Source organism: Sceloporus occidentalis, unplaced genomic scaffold, assembly GCF_023333645.1.
Source record: "Sceloporus occidentalis isolate IW3139 unplaced genomic scaffold, rSceOcc1.0.p SCAF_11, whole genome shotgun sequence".
Taxonomy (NCBI): Eukaryota; Metazoa; Chordata; class Lepidosauria; order Squamata; family Phrynosomatidae; genus Sceloporus; species Sceloporus occidentalis.
In genome coordinates, this window is record NW_028316991.1 from 5,338,007 (window position 1) to 5,362,025 (window position 24,019).

Sequence of the window (24,019 nt, forward strand, 5' to 3'; positions counted from 1 at the left end):
CTCGTGACCCTAAACGTCTCTTCACTACCTTTAATTCCGTTCTTCGCCCTATCACAACTACCCCTTCCACTAACCTTCAATAATAAAATGTAAACTCTCAGATATGAAATATCAGCACTGTCCCTCTACTGCACGCCCCCCCCCTTTGTCTCCTTACTCTTGTATTCACTAAACTCTTCTCTACATTTAACCAATTCTCTCCTGTCACAGAAAATGATATTCATGCTCTTCTTCATACCTCTTGGCCAACCACGTCCCTTTTATCCAATCCCTTCTATGTCTACCCAGTCTCTCTCATCTGCCTTGGTCCCTACACTAGCTCCTATCTTCAACCTTTCCCTTTCTTCAGGATCTGTCGCATCTTCCTTCAAGCATGCTACCATAACTCCTATCTTGAAAAAGCCTTCTCTGAACCCGACTGTTCTTTCCAACTACCATCTAATCTCTCTACTTCCTCTCGTCTCCAAGTTTCTTATAAGAATTGTCTAAGTTTCTCGACTCCAACTCTTTACTCGATCCTGGAGTTAAACACCCTTCCTCCCAGGGCCCTCCTCACCTGTTGTTTCTATATGCCCATTAGGCAAACTTGAGTGGCTGAGGGTGCTGCTCTAGGTCAGGCCAAGGACAGCATATTATTGTAATACATCAATGGTCAAAAAAGTCAACATTCAGGACATTGTTGCAATATTGTTCTGAGTATTGCGCAATTAAGAAGGTCAACTAAGTTGGTAGGAGACTGCTGAATGACACAATGTGGACACAGTATAAACATGTCTTGAAAGACAAATGGTAATACAGAATGACTAACTTGGGGTTTTATTCATCAAGCTGTTGGAATATAACCCCATCGCTCTCTGTCACGTTGTCATTCAGGTGTTTATTATGTAACGTCTTACTTGTAAAGCTGAGTAATAAGAAATAATAATAGTAAGTATTTTATAAATTTTCACACTGTATTGCGTTACATATATTCCCCTGGCATGCAGGCACCTTGCTATTCAGATAAGCCTCCTAGCATTAGCAAAGTATACTGAATTAGATACTTTTGTTAGTGTTAACAGCTCTTTGGCAACTTTGGGGAATTTTAAAAGTAAGTTTAGACTAAAAGCATATAAACATGTTATAAACATGTTACCTATTTCCAAAGAACAACATAAGCTTGAATTATAAAGAAGCCCAATAAAGGTGAGAAAGGAGGGCCATGGTAAAGAATTGACTGGTTCTAAAATAGTGTAGTAAAGATGGGAAGATATGACTCTTCGCTTTTCCCACTAAGGGGTTGCACATATTAAGTGGCTGCAATGGCTTCACCAAAGTTATCCTTATTGAACTGATATTTATTTTAATAAAATCGTGATACCGCTTTATATGAATAACTTACGTATATATATATAAAAAACACAAATTAGAGATTGTAATCAGGCCCTGACTGGCGATTTGGCACAAGCGGCTATGTGAGCACAAGAATGGAACATTAGGCCTAACATATACAGCCACCCGCCGTGCTTATGTTATTATGCGGCCATCGGCCTTAAAGTGCCAGGGCTGCCTTATTATCGCAAGTCTGGCCCTGATTGTAACAATGACATTGACAATGACAAATGCATTTATTGTAGATAAAGTGGTGGTGGTGGATAATTTAGCCAAAGTAAAATCATCAACGAGAAGCCAGTAATTCCGATTTAAGGAGAGAATGTTAACACTTTTTTTCCTCATTGGAGGCCTGGCTCATTTTTGTCATTTTGCCATTTAATGTACACTGTATATTTATATATCCATTATATATGGTTGTACATTTATGTTGGCTGCACACAAATCCTATGTAGCTGACAGTTAATGGCACATAATGGCAGGTAGGTTAAATGTCATAATTATATATAAATAAAAGATAATAATAATAATAATATACAATTTAGAGAGAGAAAATACATATTTACTCGAGTATGACACCCCTCTCTAGCACACCTAGTTTTGTGGACTACACTTGCTATAGCCAGCATTCTGGATGAGAGTCATGGGATTCTAGTCTATAAAAGCTCATCTGCCCTTTATTATTTGGGAAATATATATACATATATATATATATATATATATATATATACACATAAATACATTCGTGTTTCTACGTCTAATCCCTACGTGTTATGGGGAATCAGACAGTTATTCCTGTATGCTGGTAGCTGTTACCATGGTGTAAAGGCTGTCAATCAGCACAATAGCTGGTTAGTAGCCCCACTACACATAGAAAATGTTTTTTTCCTCAATTGTGGGGTCAGAGTACTACCAGATATGGGATTAGTGGTTGACACATTAAGTCCACACTGCCAACCACATATCCCATTCATGGTCGGCACTGAAAGAGTTCATTACTGTCAATGTAAATAGCATTTCTGTATTCTAAACAACCAACCCTTTTACCATCACCAAGAGTAATATGCCTTATCCCAAGAATATCATTTTCACCACAATGCTTTACAGTACCAAAGTAAGATACAAGAAAGTTTTTTTTATTTTCTTAATGAATATGTCATTATTTGATGAATTATAAGGGGCAGCATTCTTGTACACACATTTTGTAATACGTGCTTATTTTAGTTTTGCTTAGGATAGATTGTACTTTAGAATGTGTTTCAATGGCACTTTTGCTGCCAATTTTGTTACAGACTAAGGGGATTCTTCCTTGTATTGTTGTGTACTTTAATGGTGTTTGTGAATGCACTGTTTCCAGCATCTTTGGCATCTAGTTTACCTGCCCCTCCTCAATAGTTTAAGACATTTATCAGCTTATCTTTCTAGGCACTATCTATTGTCAGCTCTGCTAGTAACCTTTTTGTTTTTGGCAGGAATGATGTGCAGAGGCAAATAACCTGTACCATGGATGCCCTAAGGACACTAAGTAAAATGCCTGCCACAACGCCTAACCTAACACCTAACCCTGATAAGGTGTCTGCATTGGTAGTACTAATGGTATATTGGAAATGTTACGTTTGATAATTACTGCTCTTTTAAATTAAACCCATAATGGAATTCACATCCCTAATTGTTTGCCTTATTATACTATATGTAGATGTTTAAGTGTCATTACAGACATATGTATAAGCAGCTTTTGGGGCAAATTTCTGAATGTTGAGCAATCTCCAATGGAACCAAATAACTGTTCCTGAAAGGTATTCCACAATCAGCATGGTTCCTTACGCATATGGCACAAAGCCGTTACACTCTCTACAGACATTTGGGAGGATTTTGCTTAAAAAAATAGATTTTGTTAAAGACAATACAATCCATAGGAAGGGCATTTAGGTGGCACAATATGATGGCTTGGAATAGCCACGAAGCATATAGAGAAATGCCTGCCAAGTCACACGAGGTGGGCACATAATATTTAATTTATGGTCTGGTGTAGTTTTAATGCCAGGACCTATTTGATCTCAATCTGGCACAGATCATCTATAAATGTGTAATTCCCTCCAAAAATGTAATAAAAAAAGCAAATGTAAGACTTTTAATATAGGATGGTTGCAGATTGAATTGCAGGTTACACATTACAAGTTATAATAGGCATCATTGTTATTCCTTAACCATTTCAATGGCACATGTCAAATTCATAGCATTGCAAGTACTGTAGCCATAGTAGAATTCATATGTATGCAGCTAAAGTTTTTTCCACAGCCAAAAATGATTTAAATGTTATCTCACTTTTATGCGACCTCTATTGTGAAACATCCATATTAACATCCATAGTCCCTCCTAGAAGATTGTAAAGAGCCAGATGCTTATGACTGCGCATGACACATTGTTATGTTAAACACAAATGTTAATAACTCTATTTGCCTTTAATTTGCAATTTGTTATTTTTATCATCTGCCTACCCAATTGTGTAGAAAATACACAAAAAAACAGTACACCAATGCAAGATTTTACAACATCTATACCTTAATGTATACAGATATAACCAGAGCAGATTCAGAGAAGCTTAAATCTTCAGTTGAAGAATTGAATGCAATTTAGAAATATGATGGCTATACTAGGCCTACCCATTAGGGCCATCACCACAAATGTGGCTTTTCAGATCCCACATTTTGAGAGTTGCTTACATCCACAAATGAAGTTAGAGAGGTTGAGTGCCATTAAATTAATGAGGTAATATAATAGAGCCTACAAGCTAATTTAGCATTCCACCAGGGCAATCAACAAAAATTACTGTTCTCACGATCTGGCTTATATTTTCTCCTCTTTTTGTGACAGTTGATTTAAGTTAAAAATGGAAAGTATTGAGGGACATGTTTAGCTTTTTCTACAAGCAAATATTGCATACCTGGGAAAGTTTGTGGACTTGTTTCCTTTTTCATTCTAAGTTATATATACAAAGCATTTAGTATATTATATGATTATGATATGATTATGATTTAATGTATGTAAATATAAGGCTTCAATTTATCTTTTAAGAACACTACATTACGTTAATTTTGTTTTGTAGTAAGATGATGTGACTAAAAGGATGGATATTTTCAAAGGAGTGGACCTCTATAATTTAGTGCAAATTAAATCTCTATATGAAAAGTCTATACTATTGACATGGCCTTCTTTGGAATATCCTCTATTAACGGTAGCCTTCTGTCTCCTGTAGATTAACCCTTGCCTCTTCCATTCAACCATTTTAATATCCAAGCAGTGCAGTTGGTTTATGCGTCTTCTATGAGAGACAGTGTCACACCCCGTACTGAAATCTAGACGGGCTATATCTACCACTACTCTCTGATTTATTATTTTACTTACCCAGTCCAAAAGAAACCAAATTATGTTAGTTTGGCAAGATCTTCATCCAGTAAACCAATTATGTTTCTGATCTTGCAAACCATTTACATTCAGATATGTAACAATCCTTTCCTTTAGCATGGTTTCCATGACTTCCCCAACTACTAAGGTAAGACTTACTGGTCTATAGTTGAATTACTCTTCTTATGAAGTGGTACTACAATTGCCTACTTCCAATCTTCTGTAACTCCTGTGACCGGTTAAATACGCCTGCTATAAGTTTTGAACAACCTTTAATAACTTTGGCTGGTTTATCTGTTTTTACTTTGGAGAGTTCAAGTAGAACGTCTTACTCTATAAACACGGACACTTTACATGTCATGCAATTTCTTTTTGCTAACTGAGGTCCCTTCCATTCACGCTCCTCTTTAAAAACAAAGTACTTATTTAGGCAGTCGGACCTTAATCCTCATTTATATAACGCCCTTCATTTGTTTTTAGTCTAATTATTCATTGGAACAGACTTAGTACTATACAATAGCTTACTCACTGTTATGTTATTTAAGTAGTTAAAATGTGGATACTATAGTTGGTTTAAACAACCCTAAAGAATACTGGATGCATCTGATAGGCAGGCCATTTCCGGGAATAATAACTATTATCATTATATGATATCATTTAAAATTGCTATTATAAATAGATATTACTTGCAAAACATGTATTACTAAATACACAGCAGTTACAAGAATTACCAGCTGAAGTGTGATGAATAAACACATATGGATATTTACATTATAACTATTATTTACTTATTGCAAATCAGAAAGGTGAATTGTGTAATAAATTTCCGAAAAAAATATTATATATGTTGTATATATATATATATATATATATATATAAATATATATATATAGTAATTGAAAATGTATGGGCAGAAGGATTATTTAATCAACAAGCTTGCAAATATAGGCTTATGTTAATTTATTATGGATTTCAAAGAAAATACTTACTGTCAAGTAGCGTCTGCTTATTATTCAGTTCCCCAGCTGGGTGAGTAGAAGGATTTCCAACATTATAATGTTTTGCTTCATAGATATGATCCTCTTTTATACTTCCAGGATCTTGCTCAGTCATCATTTGTGTCACTGCATGAATCATTTGTGTCAATATTCCTGCTGTTTGCTCCAAATGCCTGCTTTACAAACAAGATGGGAGGAGTAAATACATTAAAAAAAAAAAAGCATCCGAGATGCCGAGGAAGGAGCCATTTCCATAATGACTTTTAGATGTTCTTTTTAAAATACAAGACCTCCTGTAAATTCCTGTAATGGCACATCTAAGTGTTGGCTATTTGTGTTATTCACTCATGGGGATATGTTTTATTTTCCTTCGGTGAGATAATTGACTGTAAAAGTATAATTCAAAGTATTTTTGGAACCAATTTGTCCAGTTATCATATAAATAAGCTAAATGTTTTCGGTCATTTGAAACATAAAATGTGCAATTATAATTTGTATCTCTAGTTAAAATTGTTGTTACTTATAACACATTTACACTGTACAGTTTTCGTGTCTCTTTGTGTATAAGGATCTTCGGCGCTGTGCATCCTTTGTACCCAGCCATCTATACAATGTACTGTATGTGAATATGCTTTTGCTTATGTGAACCCTACAGGTGTTCCTCTCTATAGCAGCAATGATAGTATAGGGAAGATAATATGCAGCATAACTGCAGACATAAAGCTTACATCAAAACAGGGAATTGGTTTCTAGAGACGCAAGAAGAGGACGCTCTAAATAGATAAGCAAATATTGATTGAAATGTGTATTTTATTATATTATGTTCCAGATGTAAAAAGCATACAAAACCTTGAATTTGATGGCTCATAAAAACATTCTGCCTATCTAGCCTGTCCTTTTTTTTTGGAGTAGAGAGTTAAACTTTAATCAGTCCTTCATCTTATCTTAGACTCAAATGCATATTGCATGCATGTTAAAATGTCCTTCTTGTATTAAACACAAACACTTCTGCTGGGTGGCTGCTCCACTTATTTACTATTCTGAAACAAGCCAATATTTTTTTCCTGGTACACATGATAAATGACAGTCGCCGCACTTGTATGTCCTACAGCATTGTGCTGTGCTGGGGCCTGCATAGGGTTACCCAAACGGGAACATGTATATTACATATTTGTTATGTTAGTAGGATACCTAGAACATGTGCAAAGTAGTTTTTTGTTGCTTGAAGCAGAAGAACATATAGTGTTGCATTGGTGTTCCATTCCCCCCAGTATGATTTATAGGAAGTACAACCTCTTCTCGCTACGGTTGAGTGTCCTCCTTTAAAGCCAGAAGAAGCGCTGCACATGAATCCAGAGTATTGTTGTACATACAGACGCACTTTTGTGACATTACATGGCTTACATAAAGACATCTGATGCCATCTGAAACATTCAAATTAACATTATTACATGAAACATAGCACACCACATCATGTGTGTCGCAATCAGTGCTGTGTTCCATCTCCACAAGGCATCCAAGTCCTAAGAACCAGCAGATAGCAGAGGATCATGGGTAGGTGTGTGAAAACATCTAAATATATTTAAATTTACTAGAAAGGCGACTTGCAACAAATATTACATACATATTCCATATAATGATACAACAACAATGTGGGTAGCAGTGCCTGGCAGCTGCAGGGAGTCATGTCCTATAATTCGAAAAAGGTCTCCTCTGTCCAAGCAAGGTATAAAGTGGGAGGGAAGCAGGAGCTTCAGGTTTGTGGAGGGTGAAACAAAACAACTTTTGTAGTAATGATGAGAGGGGCCACAGGGCATCGGAACACCTAATTTGTGGTAACATCCTCTGCCACAGTCTTTTACCTTCTCTCTCATTTCTCCTTTTCTCCACAGAACCTCTTCTTGTTCTGAAGTGCACTGAGGCTCCGCCCTGATGCAGAAGTGCTCCATAAGGCCAGGGAGAAGAAAGAAGACACAGAAAACACGAAGAAGGAGAAGAAGCAGAGAAAAAAAAGCGGAGCTGTGGAAAAGGAGACAAAGAAGACAGGGAGACATTGAGAGAGAGAGTGTGACAGGGAGAGTGTGACAAAAGGTGACAGATTGGGTACAGATAACAAAATTCAAACAAAAATTCGAACATTGAGCTTTGGTTTTGTTTGTTTTGATTGAGCCACTTTTGACATTTGTACAATGAATGCACAAGTCTACCAACCATCCGTGTACACAGAGAGTGCAACATGACCTGGCACCCCCATCCCTAACTCATTGATGGCAAGCTATAAATGCATTGACATATTGCAAGTAATAAATTATAATAAATGTCCTTATCTATGCTTAAATATCATTGATTATTTCATAAAGTTTTATATATAATGTGTGATGAGCTTGCAAGAGAGTTTAATGCCACAAAAACACCTTTTTTCCATTTGATCAATGTACCTTAACTATACTACTGTGACCATTCTTAATTTATACATAATTAAATTACTTTCTATAATTATAACTTTTTCTAGGTAGGCAAAGTTTTCAAACCGCATTCGCATTTTTTTGTTTCATTTAAAATTCACAGTAATTGGTGGTTTCTAGCCTTGAATGAAGTTGGCCACCATTTCTCTGTGGTTTCTGATTCTTCTTTAATGTTGTTTTCAACAAATTGTTGCATGCAACATTTTACATTGTTTTTAAAGTCCTTTTATTTCAGAATTGCAAAATTACATTTAGATACTTAACCATCAAGGAACATATATGTTAGTTAAAAGTGTGGACATAATTCAAGTCCACAGGTTTTGCACTCTTTGAAAGTCATGGGGGTGGACAATGATTATCTTTTATTATAAACCCACTAATTGCTTTTACTTGCTTACTCTGTCGTTCATTCTTTTCATGTTTATATTTTATTGTAAACATATCAGTATAGTTTAGCTTTTTGCATAACAAAACCTGTAAACCAACGGTTTGGACAAATGTATGAAAACCATGTATACTTTTACATTTGATAAAACAATATATTTAAATAAGTATAATAAAAACTTGATAGAAAGTTATAACCCAGTTACAAAAAATAAAATATACTGTATATCCAGTATTCCTCCAGTACTTACAAATGCATGAGTGTTTCTGATTTGAAAGATGTTGATTGTACAAATAATATAGCTATAAATACAGGATGAAGCTGTTGCTGTTAATGTTCTATACTCTATTGCAGCATGCCTTGTATATGAAATGCATGTATAGTCTATGACTAAACTCAATCAAGCCTCCCTCCAGTGGCTAGGTCCAAATGTCAGCAAGACCCACAATTTTAAACAAAAAATCTTGTTCATCTTTGGGCGTTCACTTAAACTCTATTCTAATGTTTTCATTGTGAAGGGGAAATAGTTGCTTAGCTGGACTATGTACTACCCTGTGGGTATTTACAAGTCAGTGACTACTCTGCAAACGGGGTTTCAAACCAGAAAATGAGATTAGTGTGTATGTGTACAAGGGTACAAGGGAACATTAGCACCTCAGCTTAGAAACATATCATTTGAAGACAGAGACCATTCAGCCCGTTTAGTCTGTCCATTATTCTTGCTGTAAAGGCGTCAAACGTCACTCAGTCCTTGGTCTTGAGCAGGGCCCTCCTCAACTGTTGTTTCTGTCAAATTTTTATGTTGTTTACATTGTTAACAGCTGCAAACTTGCACAATTTGGACATAACCACTTGTACAGGGCTACAGAATATGATGGCGCTATATAAAACAAATAATAATAACAAAAATAAAAATAGATTCAGGAGAGCTTGATGCCTATCCCATGAATGTTCAAATTTATTCACTTCTATTTCACATATCTACCAAACTCTCAGTAAAGTAAAACTTCCTTACATTACATTCGTACCTTTGATCCTCTCTAACAATTCCTATCCTTTGAAGGACATTTTGGCTTAGTGTTTCTACCTTCACCTTTAAATGAATAGTGCACTTAATCTGAGCCAAAAACACAAACAATAATGGTGGGTTTTGATATTAATACCCAAAGTGTGTGATTCCACAATCAATGAGAAATGTGGAGGGCATGTCCGGTACCAAAGCTACAGGTGTTCATAAACCACAATAGATAATTTGGCCCATGTATTCATGTCTTCTACTCCCCAACAGAAGTTTCAGCTCTCCAGTACGTTTTCTTCAGATCATTTTATCGATAGATTTTAATAAACAATCTTCAGTCAAAAAACTTTTATTTAGAAACTATTTTTTGCAAAGCATGAATAATTGGCACGACGGAGTGAGAAACAGGTGCCATGGTTCAACGCAAGATGAGCTCTTGGTTTATGGTGAATGTATACAACTCCCTGAAAACTCTATGGTTTCGACTACCCGGAACCCCCTTAAGGGATGCTTGCAGGAAGTCTGGCTGATGCCGCTGGCGTTCCCAATGACCTCATGGAACATCCCACTGTTTAAGGGGGAAATGGGTAGCTAGTGGGGTGTGTGGACCCAGATTTTTCCGGTAATGACTCAGAGATCAGAAGAACCAGCATTATCACTTCCCAGTTATTGTAATCTCATAAGGAAGCAAACGTCTAGAAATCAAGCTATCAAATCAGAGCACCACAAAACTGAATCTAGACTGAGGCTGTTTTATAAAGCATGTGTAACAAGCAGCAAGAGTAGATTGTTACTATCACAAGCTACAGTTGAATAACTGCCTAGTCAGGTAACTCTTAGCAGTAAGAAAAGGAAAATATAACTCTTCACCGGCTTAAGGACAGAGCTGGGTTTTTTTTATACCCTTTCTGCAGTGCTCATGTTTGGCTGTAATTTTTTCTTTCTCATTTGGTGAACCCACACAAGTTATGTATCGTTTTTTTCAGTACAAGAAGGGCTTACGATTTTTACTTGAGAAATCTTTTACTCATAAACAAAAGACCTGCTAAATAGATTCTACTATTTAGACATACCAAATGTTTTTATGGTTTTTTGGGGCTTTTTTATGCCAAGTAGCATATTGCTTTTTAAAAACCATTTTTTTTTCAAATCTAGTCCTTCTGCTCTGTGTCCTATTTGGGACATTTTGAACCCGGCCAGTTCAACTTATCCCCATCAAACCATATATGTTTGAAAACCGGGGTATTTCAAATGCTAGTATTTTAACCCACCAGTATATATATATATATATATATATATATATATATATATATATATATATTTGAACTTTTTTTCCCTTTTGTCTGGAGAGACCCTCTTGAGAAATTGTTTTTTAATGGGTCGCTATCTTGCACGTTTCTCCCTATGGCGCTTGTGATCGTTGTCATTGATCGACTCCTAACTTCTTTTTAAAAAGGCGGCTGGTGCCACATGTAATATGGCGCACGTTGGCGCTCCATAGATAGGCCCCTGCTTCAGATTTCAGTGCTGCTGAATGCCTCGACATCGATCGTAGATCACTTTCTAAATCTGTTTAAAGTCATGATGTGCCAGGTATGTCAATGGTTGCCAACAGGATGTTTTTCTGTGACGTGCCTGGCATGTCAATTGTCTCAAGGGGTTAAAAGGCAAGATATTAATATGATGAGATATTATATATATCTATAATCATGATACACATATCACGCTTTTAAAGCCAGAGATGCATACTGTACTTCAAAATCTGAGGAGTGTTAATGGCATCCTGTGCCAAACTCAACAGGAACTTTAACCACACAAAGTGAGGAAAAGGGGATGTAAAATGTATACTTTTAGAACTCAACCCATTGGCTAGCATCATAAAATTATTATACTGAGACAACTCCTGGGTCTATGGTATTCTATGTGCAAACCAGTGCGTTCCAACATGAGTGCTCTGGTGTACCCTTCACCAAAACTGCCACAAGAAGCACACCCATGTTGGACTTTCCTTGGGGCTAAGGAGAACTGCAGGCTTCTGTCTGCCTTATCTTTCTGGACAAAGTGGGATGTAAAAGCACATACGACTTGTAGTTTTGTAAGAAAAATTAGTCAGTCACGCCAACATAGTATTGTAGAGGAGGTAATAATTCCACCAAATGTGCCCCTAAGGTCTTAAATCACTTTGCACGCACTATAATGAATATTTATATTCCAACTAAACCTTGTTTAATCTAACTTTACAGATAATGATTCAGCTAGATGAATGGGAAGACATACATAATTAGCATTTTAGTGTATTGACTTTCTTTCTTTTATATGATTTAATCTAATAATTGCTGTGATATTGTAAACCCAATTTCCCTCAGATCATTTAGAAGCTTAAACAAGGCAATATGATTTCAGAACCAAATTCATCAGAACCAAATGTAATAGAAACATTTTACATAATATTTTTAATGTTATAAGGCTTAAAAGGGAAGACACATAGAAAAATATATTTATTCATTGAGTATAAAATACAGTGCTGAATAAAGCAATGTAGGCTAGCATGGACAAAAACATTGTATCTGCATACATGAAGGCTACCATTGTATGCAGTCATGTTATATTTTGAGTGTTGTTCTCTGCACAAACACCACACTTAAGTGTTTCTTTATGGTGATTCTACTGAAGTCCATTCCTTCATAGACTTCCATTAGTCAGTGTGTCCAGTTAAAATTGCCATTCTGTATACCCTTTCACACCCATATCATAGGATACACCCACATAAAAGACAAAATAGAGGTACCTGCATTGGGAAATGATTTACACAAACAATGGACAATCAAGAACCTTAACCTGCCAAGCTACGGGCCCATTCTTCAAACATCTTAAATGTGCTAGTACTAGCCAAAAGCTCCCTTCTCAGTTGGTTCAGGAGGAGGGCTTTCTTTTTGCATCCCAGGTTGCTTTTATAGTGAAAAGTTTTTCACTGGGTGTAGGTTTTTTAATTTCATTTCATTTGTGATAGGGCAAAGTTAACTGGAGGTCATCTGTAAAATCATAATGAATGATCTCTGGATGCTAGCGGGTATCAAACATTTATTCCTAACACAAAACCTCATGAGGGCATATTTGCCTATGTAGTATGACTGGCCCTGATTTATTTTTTTCTCCACCAGTCACATTTTCTTTTATTTACATGACTATTTCCCTCACAGTGCCGCCTCTAATTTGTTTTTGAATAGAATTTGTGTTTAAACAATTACATTTATAAGCCAATTTCCTGCTGTTATCTAAATATTAGTGTGACTTTTTAGGGCAGTAGAGTGTTTGGAGACCCTAGAATAAAAGAACATCAAGAGAGGAAAGAGAGATACAGGGATTTAGGCCCAATTAAGCAATCTTTAAAGTAGCCATGGGACTGTCACCACTTCTAACCTGTCCCTCTAGGAGCAATTCATCTCTGCCTGTGTCCCCATGAATCAGATACTCCAGGCACCTTCCTCTCCTCTGCTCACCATATTTACCACCTTGTTCATATATCTTGTTCTGTCCTTTTCTTTTACTATATTTTATATTGGCTTTTCAATGCCTTTGTTTTCTCTGTAGCCTTATTCATTTTATCTCATATCTTTTGTATTTCCATTTTTTCCCCTAACTTTTTTCTTATACTATGTCTGAATATACACAAACACTACCAAAACCTTACACATATTGTAATAGGCCAAGCCAAGCTATTTTTGGAGCCTCCTTTTCATGGAGTCGGTTGGGACTGTGGCCATTACGTTTTGTACCACTGTTGCTAAGGGATCTTTTAAATCACTCAAGCAATACATTGAGTCTGAAAAAAAATGGCTCACCGTACTTAGCTTTGGTCCCTATTGGATGTCTTTTCAAGAAATGGTTTACTTTCTGAGAAAAAAAAAGTCCATAGTCCACACACTAAACAATTAAATGTAAAAGGCACTTTAAAGCCACAAATATTTTAATCCTTCTTTTTGCATTTTCAACTCAAGTTACGTTTATTTGTATTATTAAGTGGACTAATTGCCTACATGGCTTTCTAATGTACTCAAACAACTTATATATTGCTTTTTGGTTTATCATTATTCCTGATAAAGACAACAAATACAGTAAGATTGATTGAGCATCCACCCTCAAATATATCATTTGATCAATGGTAACACACCATTATGCATTATGTCTAATAAACCAGTCTGTTACTTTAGTTTGTTTTAAAGGAGTAAAGATGCCCACCGACCTTCAATGTTCTGAAATGACAAATGAAACAGCACATCGGTCTGTGTCTGTCTGCATATTTATTAAGAGCTTTTGCTTTTTCTCCTTCTGCCATCTCTGTCATCAGACTTCTATCATTCATCATTTCCCTGTTTTTCATTTGATCGAGTTACATTTTGGAAGACTGAGACCTACATCATATTATCTTAGCACATCCATGATCTTTTCAGTTTCAACAACCTTGTAGCACTTTAACTGTGTAACCACATTACTATGGACAAGCTCTATAATATATACTTTCTTCCATGCTTTAGATAGCTGATATCATACTAATGCTTTGATCATGCTGTTAATATTGTTCATTTGACTTGTATGTATGATGATTTCTACACGCAAATTGGATATCAGATGCATGAACAAAACCCAATTTATGTAATGTATCTCTACTTAAGACATTAACACTCAACTAAGAACGGATGATCACTTTGTAGCAAGACTACAAATGCATTCCGAATACATTGAAAAATCTATATGATCACAAAAGAAGTAATTCAAGCAATTCTTCCAGTTAGTTATGATTAAAGAACATGTTTTTCAGTCAATAACCATTTCTTGTTATATCACATAATGCAATATTAAGATTCCTAAGATGTTTTAGATTTTTACAAATAATATCCTGGTTCATATTGTTAATTCATATGTTTTCTGTAACTAGCTTTCAGAATAGAGTACCTACATCAATAGCAGAAAATAGGGACTTAAGTATCTGTTCTCCCTGTTTCTTAAATCCTTTTCAGTTATTTAATGAATTGATTCTTTAGTGTTATATACATTGTGTAATTATTTTTGGAGATGAAATGAAAATCATGAATTCTCTTAGTGCAAAGAAATTATACATATATATAGGGCTTCAACGTAATTTAAAAACGATTAATAAACGTCCTGTAATGATTTGTATCTCATTATGCATTGCTTCAAAGGAAGGATTGGGTCTTGGCAGGTTCTAGTTTTTCAGTGATCTTAGAACCATTTCTCCATAAAGCCCAGACCAGTAAAAAAAAATAAGCAAAACTGTCTACATGGGTCCCAGGTATAATAAGTTCCAATCTTTTATGTTTGTTCATGTCTACTCATTGATCGTACCCCTGGTGCAGGCCTACACACTCGATCTTATTGTTTCTTTTCGTTCTACCCCTGGCACAGGTCTGCACACCCTATCTTATTCATTCCTTTCATTGTACCCCTGGTGCAGGCATACACACGCTCACTCATTGCCCTTTCAGGTCTATTTGGGGCTGCCACCACCCTCTATCCCCATGAAGGGGTGAGCTGGCCTAGGTAGCGGGGGGATACTGCCTCTCTGGGGCACTCCAAAATTCTTAGAAAGGGTCAGTCTGACTTGAACGTGCACACTCACAGAGGTGGAGACTGTGCTGGGTCACGTAACACAATATTACATGACCTGGGCATTTTGATCTCTATTTGTCTGCTAAACATGTATACATGAACATCATGTACCAGAAACAGGCTGAGGAAAGACCCTTATACTTCTCAAAATACATCCATCGGCAAACTTGTAAGTAGTTTATATAACACAACAAGTCAACTTAGAGACACATAAGGTAAGGAAGTGTTAGCGTTTGTGTGACTGCATGATGTTAGCGCCTGTAAGTGTGAGTGTATATGCTTGTGTATGGTGTCAGCGTATGGTGTTGGGGTGAGTCTAGGGTTTGTTGACCCTTGGAACAGAAACGTGACATGCTCAGCTTTGCCAAGAGAACATGTTACAATGACGAATCCATGTGCATAAAGGGTAATATCCCAGCATCATCAGATAATGGAATCACAGCCACTGCCTGTCCCAACAATATGGGGCAGAATCCGTGACAACATTTGCTTATGACAATGGAGGAGAATATGTAAATGGTGCATTAACGTATTTTGTTAAATATTTTAGCATCCAACATAGATCTTAGAAAACCATTATTCTTTTATTAATAAGTGAAAAGGTGATAAGACACTAAGAAGAAGAAGTGTATATAATTAAATGCTGCTCGCTTAATTAAGTAGACACACCCCTATATACTTTTAAAAGGAAAAAATACAGAAAACAAAAAACAATACACTGTTCTGGCGTTCACGCAGCTCTATGTATAAGAATCCTGTTGTAAAGATTAGTAGCTTTTCAAACGAACGGCAATTTGGCTGAGCTCCAAATTAAACCACATGGCTGGCAATGTATCCATACAAAAAAAGAAAACAAACAAACAAAAACATTGGGTGTATAGTTAAAAGATCTCTAGTTTAATAGATGACAAATGAGGCTTACTTTAAAAATTGTTACTTGTTAAGGCACAGACACTCCCTCCCAGACTTCCTCTCGCTTCGGACATTGGGTTCAGCAGTCAACTAGTATTAGTCCTTAGAGCATGGAAGTATACATGAGACGATACAAATCAAAAGAACCGGGGAGGGAGTGGGTGTCAGACGCATTTTCTCAAGTGCACCATTATTCTTTTATTATTTTCCTTATATTCAAGCTATAAGAATCTCTGTCAATTTTCTGATAATTTAACAATCTAGAGTGAGTGTATATACTGCTTAAGTGATAAATTAATATAAAAAGTTAATATTTTATATAAATAACAGAACTGAATAAAACTGGTGAATCTACTGAATAAACAGAACATGTAAACACATCTATTTGCTGAAAATGTATGAAATAAACATTTTACTGGATGCCTTGGATCATTACTGCATTATTTCAGATTTTCTAAACACAACTTGCACCTGAATAAATATTGTGCAGATGTTAACATGCAACGAAGACCATTGCTAAAGATACAAGCATTTATGGCCTGGGTTTTCCTTAAGACTAACTAAGCATTTCTTTAGAACGCAATTTTTATGAAGTGCACTGTAGGAGGTAAAAGTGGAGCTTCTTAATGGTAAACATGTCCACTCAAACAAAGCCAGTTACTTGTCAGGGCTGGGCTGATCCTTGACAAAATAATGCCTCAGGAAAGAATCATTTTTTAATTATTTAAAAAATCCATCAGATGGCCAAATCAACAGTTTGGTACATACTGAGAAAAAAACGCACTGTGAGCTCTGCAACACAAAAAAGCCTAGATGTCCACGGAGTACAACAGTGATGGATGATTGTAGTATCCTTCCCATGGTAAAGAAAAACCCCTTCACAACATCCAGCCAAGTGAAGAACACTCTCCACGAAGTAGGCATATTATTATCCAATCCTTCAATCCTCCCCTAACTTCTTGTGGTAAGGTCAATGACCTTGGTTGTGCCCACAGAGCTTATGGTTGGGAGGTGGTTAGCACTGTTAGATGGTAGCACATGGAGCTGTTTGGTATTATTGGACAAGGGGAGGAGTGAGTACCTTGGTGGTGGCAAAATATGGGAAGCGTGGCAGGCAAGGACATTGTAAATTGTTAGTAGTGTGTTAGGTTAGGTCTGTTTATTATTTATGTATATCTTAATATTTGTTTGGTCATAATATTGTTTCCTCACAGCTGTTGTCTTTTTTCATCCATATATCCTTGTCTGTGGTTATTTGGGTGGTTGTTTTCTGTTATCTTAGAAAACGGTCCCTACTACCTTCATGCATGTGTTTCTGTTGTCTAAAAAGTTATGTAGCAGAAAAGTTGTTTGGTGAGTATTTTTGTTTGCAATAGAATTTGGCTGTCAAACATTATGTGCCTACAAAGGAAAAGGCGAGTCAAGGATTGCTTCATTTCACCAAAACATTTCACCAAATCACAGTGGGTTAGGCATGATGAAGAACAATTTAAATGCAAAATTGTGTCACTGTTAATTCTGATAGCTTCAATTTTAGCATGGTGCCCCAGATCAGTTTTTAATATACAACCAACAGGAATCAAGAGAAGGAGAACATCAGCAATGTCACTTGTTCAGCTCCAGACTGGAGCAAAACTAGGCTTGGGCATTTAAAGCACAGCATCCCACAGTTTGGCTTCTGCAAATTAAGTATAGGCCCAGGAACAGTGGCTCACTGGGCTAAACCCCCCAAAAAAGAGAAAAGAAAATATAGAACTTAAACCACATTCCACAACTAGTATGCACTTTTTAGTTCTGCAGTAAGAACCCAAACCTGATTTGGCCCTTGGTCTTATCTAATAATCAATAATATAAAAAATTATTGGGACACCTGACCACTACACCAACAGGGACTTTGATCACATCACATTGCATTCTAAATACATAGACATTAATATGTAGTTGGCCCCATGTTTGCAGCTATAACAGCTAACACTCTTCTGGGCTTTTCATAAGATTTGCAAGTGTTTCTCTGGGAATTTTTGTCCATTGATCCAGTAGAGCATTTGTGACGCCAGGCACTGATGTTGGACAAGGAGGCCTGGCTTCCAATCTCGGTTCCAGTTCCTCCCAAAAGTGTTTAATGGAGATGAGGTCAGGGCTTTGTGCGGGCCAGTCAAGTTCTTCCACACCAAACTCATCCAACCATATATTTATGGACCTTGCTTTGGGCACTGAGGCACAGTCATGCTGGAATTGAAAAGAGATTCCCTAGCATAGCTTTGTCCAAAATGTCTTGGTATGTCCCCCTCAGCATACCAAGACCTTTTAAACTATTTTATGCTTCCAACTTTGTGGTAACAGTTTGGGGAAGACCCTTTTCTATTCAAGTATTACTGTGCCCCAGTGCACAAAGCAAGGTCCGTAAAGACATGGTTGGATGAGTTTCCAAAGTATTGCGGAAAGCCTTCCCAGAAGAGTGAAAACTGTTATAGCTGCAAAATGTTTATGTATTTTTGTTGGTGTAATGGTCAGGTGTCCCAATATTTTTTTTTGTGTCTAGTTGATTGATTTAGTTGGTTTAGTTAACTGGAAAATAAACTGCTTTTCTACGAGAAACAATGCTTTTTTTTTAGCTGAAAATGACAAGATTGACTACTGGAATACAAATTTGCATATTTTGGTAATCTTCATAACTATATTAACCAAATGCTGGCATTGATTTTGCATTTGCTACTCAAATACTATATGCATTTGCATGGTAAGGTTTTCTTCAAAAGGATGAGAATGAAACAGACTGTCTTTTCTGAAGTGAATGAAGAGAATAGTGTGTCTGCGTTGCTGTCTTTAGAGTGAGCTATCTGACACGGATGCAAAAGAGATGCAAAGTTTTTGTTCATATTTAGATTTCTAGCCACAGTATAATTAACTTGCTTCCCCTAAATACAGGGACCTGAAAACAGTTAAGCACAATTCCAAATACTATCAGAAATTATGCTGGATTGTACATAATTAAAGGAGTTTCAGTGGCCATTTTGAGCAGCACTGACATGCAGTATATATTTAATAGTATATTCTTGAACTGAATTTATTCCAAGTAAACAAACATCATTTTATAACATTGTCTGTCTACCTTTAAGTCATCACCAATAGGTCCCACATTCATTTTATCTGTTTTCACTACTCCCATTTAAAGTGCATTTTAAGCAAAAGACCAGCATCTGTGTGAAGGCGTAACAAAGTACTTAATACCCATGAGCCATTTAGAGGAATGCCTGAATGCAGTTATCAATTCTTCTAAATTAGTTTATTGCCATGTGACTGTCCAATATTACAGATCTCAGGTTTGCTTATTCCTCTGTAGCAATACTTCTCTTCATTACGTTTTCTAATATCCCAAATTTGTGGGCGGCACTGGCACGGCAGCGGGAGCTACAAAACCAGCAAAATGATAGTCTGTGTGGAGTGACCGAGCGAGATTCAACCAGGTAAGCTGGCAAACTGGGTACAGTTGGCACTGGGAAGCTGTTAGGGGAGAATGCTGGCACTGGAAAGCTATTTTTGAGGATAAGTTTGGCACTGGGAAGCTGTTAGGGACAAGATTGGCACTAGGGAGCTGTTAGGGGACAAGGCTGGCAATGGGAAGCTGTTAGCGGACAAGATTGGCACTAAGAAGCTATTTTTTGGGACAAGGTTGGCACTGGGAAGCTGTTAGGGCACAAGGTTGGCACTGGAAATGTGTTTTTGGGACAAGGAAGGCAATGGGAAGCTGTTGGGGGACAAGATAGTGATTGGGAAGCTGTTAGGGGACAAGGTAGGCAATTGGAAGCTTTTTTTTTGGACAATGTTGGCAATGGGAAGGTGTTCTTTGGGATACGGTTGGCAATGGGACCCTGTTTTTGAAACAGGATTAGCAATGGGAATGAGAGATTATATTTAAAAATATCTGTATTGTTAGTATTTTATTTTCAAGAATATATTTACACTAACATATCTTTTATTTATACAATAAGAAATGTGTAATTCTTGCAGTTTATTATATATGGTTAGTAATTTATACATGTTTTAAAAGTTCCTGCTCATTGAGAAACAATAAAGAAGAGATGTCTAACATGTATAGAAGTATGACCTTTTTATGTAGCCGTTAATTGCGTAAATACTGAAAATGCGTTTTCACCAGCCCCAAGCATAACTTTGATGCAAATTAAATGTCCCTGAATGGCAGTTAGGAAATGTGGTCACCCTAGCCAGAGCACAGTAGCCAACAGTTTGCAAGGTGAACTGCACCTCATATACAGTGGTAAAAATTAAAATAAATGACCCTAAAAAGCTTGTAAACATTATTACGATGTTGGGGAAGCATTACTGAGGTATGTAATATGTATAAAGGCACACCAGTGTTGTTCAGCCTGACCTGTAGGATGGAAATTCGCAGAATCCAAACTGACGTTGACATTATAAGCTGCAGTTTTAACCTTAATTAGTGGGCTACTCCAGGTTCTTAAAAGGCCCCTACCCCTTTAGTAAATACATTCAATAAATGTTGAAATGCATACACATAGATAGCATGTATAGTCCATGAAGGCCATGAAGGCATTCACACTTGCCACATGAATATCCTAGCTTACACTTTCCCTTGCATCCATACACTTGCTTACATTCTTCCTTAATGACAGTGTCCTTAATAACACAGTGTTCCCTCTATGTCTTCTCTTTTATCGCCCTCTTACACTTTCACCACTTTCATCTCTCTTTAACCATTATCACTTCTTCCCACTCACCCTAATCCTCATTCCCTCAGACTTTTCCTACAATTTCTTCTCTTCTGATCCTCAACCTACATTCTGAAATAAACCATCTGTTCTCCCCACATTTTAAATCTCCACTCCACTGATTCTCCATATGACCCTCATTACAATCAAACCATCTTCACCCAAGCAGTACTTTAGCTTCTCTATCATTACCATTTAACCTCCTTATAAATTGTAGGCTTGTAACTGCAAAGCACTCTTCTCTGTCTGTACTAGCACTCCACTAATATTGGCACCCTTGGTAAATATTAGCAAAGAAGACTGTAAAAAATATTCTTCATTGTTTAACTTTTTGATCTTTTCAAAAGATACTCTTGTATCAAAGATACTCTTGTGGATATTAAACAATTACAATCACAAAACAGGTCTATCTAAAAAAAGAAAAAATGTTAAATATATGTGTGGCAAAATTATTGGCCCCCTTTTACTCAATACTTTGTGCTACCTACTTTTGCCAAGATAACAACTCTGAGTCTTCTCCTACAATGCCTGATGAGGTTGGAGAATACATGGCAAGGGACCTGCGGTCATTCCTCCATATCTCTCCAGATTTTGAGGCTGTCGCTGGTGGACTCTCCTCTTCAGTTCACCCCACATGTTTTGTATGAGGTTCTACTCAGGGGACTGGGATGGACATAGCAGGACCTTGATTTTATGTTCAGTAAACCATGTTTGTATTGATTTTTATGTATGTTTTGAATCATTATCCTGCAAAAAGACCCAACCACGTCCCACTTAGGTGCTCATTTAATCTGTTGATATTTGATAGAGTCCATATATCCTAACAAAATGTCCAGGTCCTCTGGCAGCAAACCAGCCCCAAAACATTAAAGAGCCATCACCATATTTAACTGTGGGTGTGAGGTACTTTTCCATATGGCAACCTCTATGTGAGCCCCAAACCCACCTCTGGTATTGCCATAAAGCTCTACTTTGGTTTCATTTGACCATAGAACCCAAACTCAGTTCCAATAGAGTCTGGCAAACCAAAGATGGTTGAATTTGGTTTTGGATGAGAGTAGAGGCTATTTTCTTCAAATCTTTCAAACAACTTGCGATGATGTAGGTGACGTAAGATTGTAGTTTCAGAGACTTTCTGACCCCAAGACCCAAGTTCCTTCTACAATTTTCCAGCTGTGATCCTTGGATATTTTTGGGTCATTCAAACCATCCTCTTCACAGTGTGTTGAGAAAATATGAACACACATCCCATTCTAGGTTGATTCATAGTATTTCTAGTTGACTGGATCTCAGTTATTGCCCTGATTATTTCTTATAGCCACTTCCCATTTTGTTAAGCTCAGCAACCCTTTGCCGCACATCACAGCTATATTCCTTGGTGTCACCCATTGTGAATTCATAAAAGAAAAAAACATTGAAGTATATTTCCATTGGTTATTTACATTTTTTAGCACATCCGGGTGACTAGGAACAGGAAATTGTTCAACAATTACTTTATAACCCATGTGAAACATAAAGTAATTGTTGAACAATTTCCTGTTCCTATAGTCACCCGGATGTGCTAAAAAATGTAAAATACCAATGGAAATATACTTCATTTTTTTTTCTTTTATGAATTCATAGGGGGCACCAATAATTGTACCACACATATATTTAACATTTTTCCTTTTTTTGCATGAACCTGTGTGGTGTTTGCAATTGTTTGATATCTATGAGAGCAGAGTATCTTAGTATAGAGGCATAATAACATCCTCTTATCTCGCATTGGTCCACCTTTACTTTGTGGTAGTAATTTTTTAGTCTTAGTAGCTGCTGCAGGATTGATGCTAGATGCCTTCCAATGTAGGGTCATTGTTATTACTAGCTTTGATTTTCCACTGTATCAGACATCGAGTCTGTTCAGAGTACTGATTTGACATGTATCTGAGTTTTTAAAATATATGTTGTCATTTTTTATTCTGATAAACCATGGTTACTGTACCATGGTTACTGTATATTATGTGCTTTGCAGGTTTTATCCAAGCCATGTATGCATAGCTTTGTCTAAACCTGTCACTTAGCCTCTGAGATCACACCAGATGGAGTTGTTTCCCTATTATCAGGTTCTCTCTTTTGGTCTGTGTCTTTGGCTTTTTTGAGTAATTGTTTTTGGTCCAATAAAGTCAGAGTGGGAAAAGGGAGGGTTAGTCAAAATCTGGTTTTTGATGTCAGTTGAAAGTACCGTTCTAATTAAGTAACAATTCTTGGTGCCCAAAATTAAATACTTATCACTTTCCTCAACAACAAGCACATTGAAGTAAAAGGCTTAGTAGACAGTGGCCCCAGGTAAGGATGATGTACAACTGTGAAGCCCAGTAAGTAATCTTTACGCTAGAATCCACGCTAAAGTTGTGGAGCACATAAAAGTAATGCGATTTAATGTAGATCTTGCTTATAGGTAGCACTGGCCCTGTTGCCTTCTCTTGCTAAATTTCTCTCAAAGGTATCCTTTCTCACACTAGACACTACTAAATACTTATTAATTACAGTGTAACTACTATTATTTAGAGCTGAGTCTGATTGGCTGTTGATATATTTTTGATACTTGCACAGTATGCACAGACGGACACAGCTTTTTCCAGTGCTGCGGCCGTCGGAGAGACTCCAATTAAAGGGATATACCCATAACTTTTTCTACTAGATCTCTTGCAGTTTATCTGGGCCTTGTTGATTCACTTTAAGATGTTCTGTGTACTGACCCCTGGCTTGCCCCTGACCACTCTGCCTGCTCCTGACGTTGATCTTGGCTTGTTTTTGGACTCCGCTTTTCCTGTTTATTTGTGTTCCCACTTTGGCTTGCCTGACTATGATGTATTCTCCTGTCCTTGTCCGGCTCTCTGTTATTGTTTCCTGCTGTTTGTATGTTCCTGAGATCCTCCTCCCAAGGTTTGTTGAGGTTACTATGAATTGTGGACGTTTTCTTTATGGAATCTAAATGTAAAAATGTTGTGCTCTTTTACAAAATATTTTGGCACAGAAACTTGAGTACTTCAATAAGTTTGTTTTTTATATGTCTGTCTGTATATATATATATATATATATATATA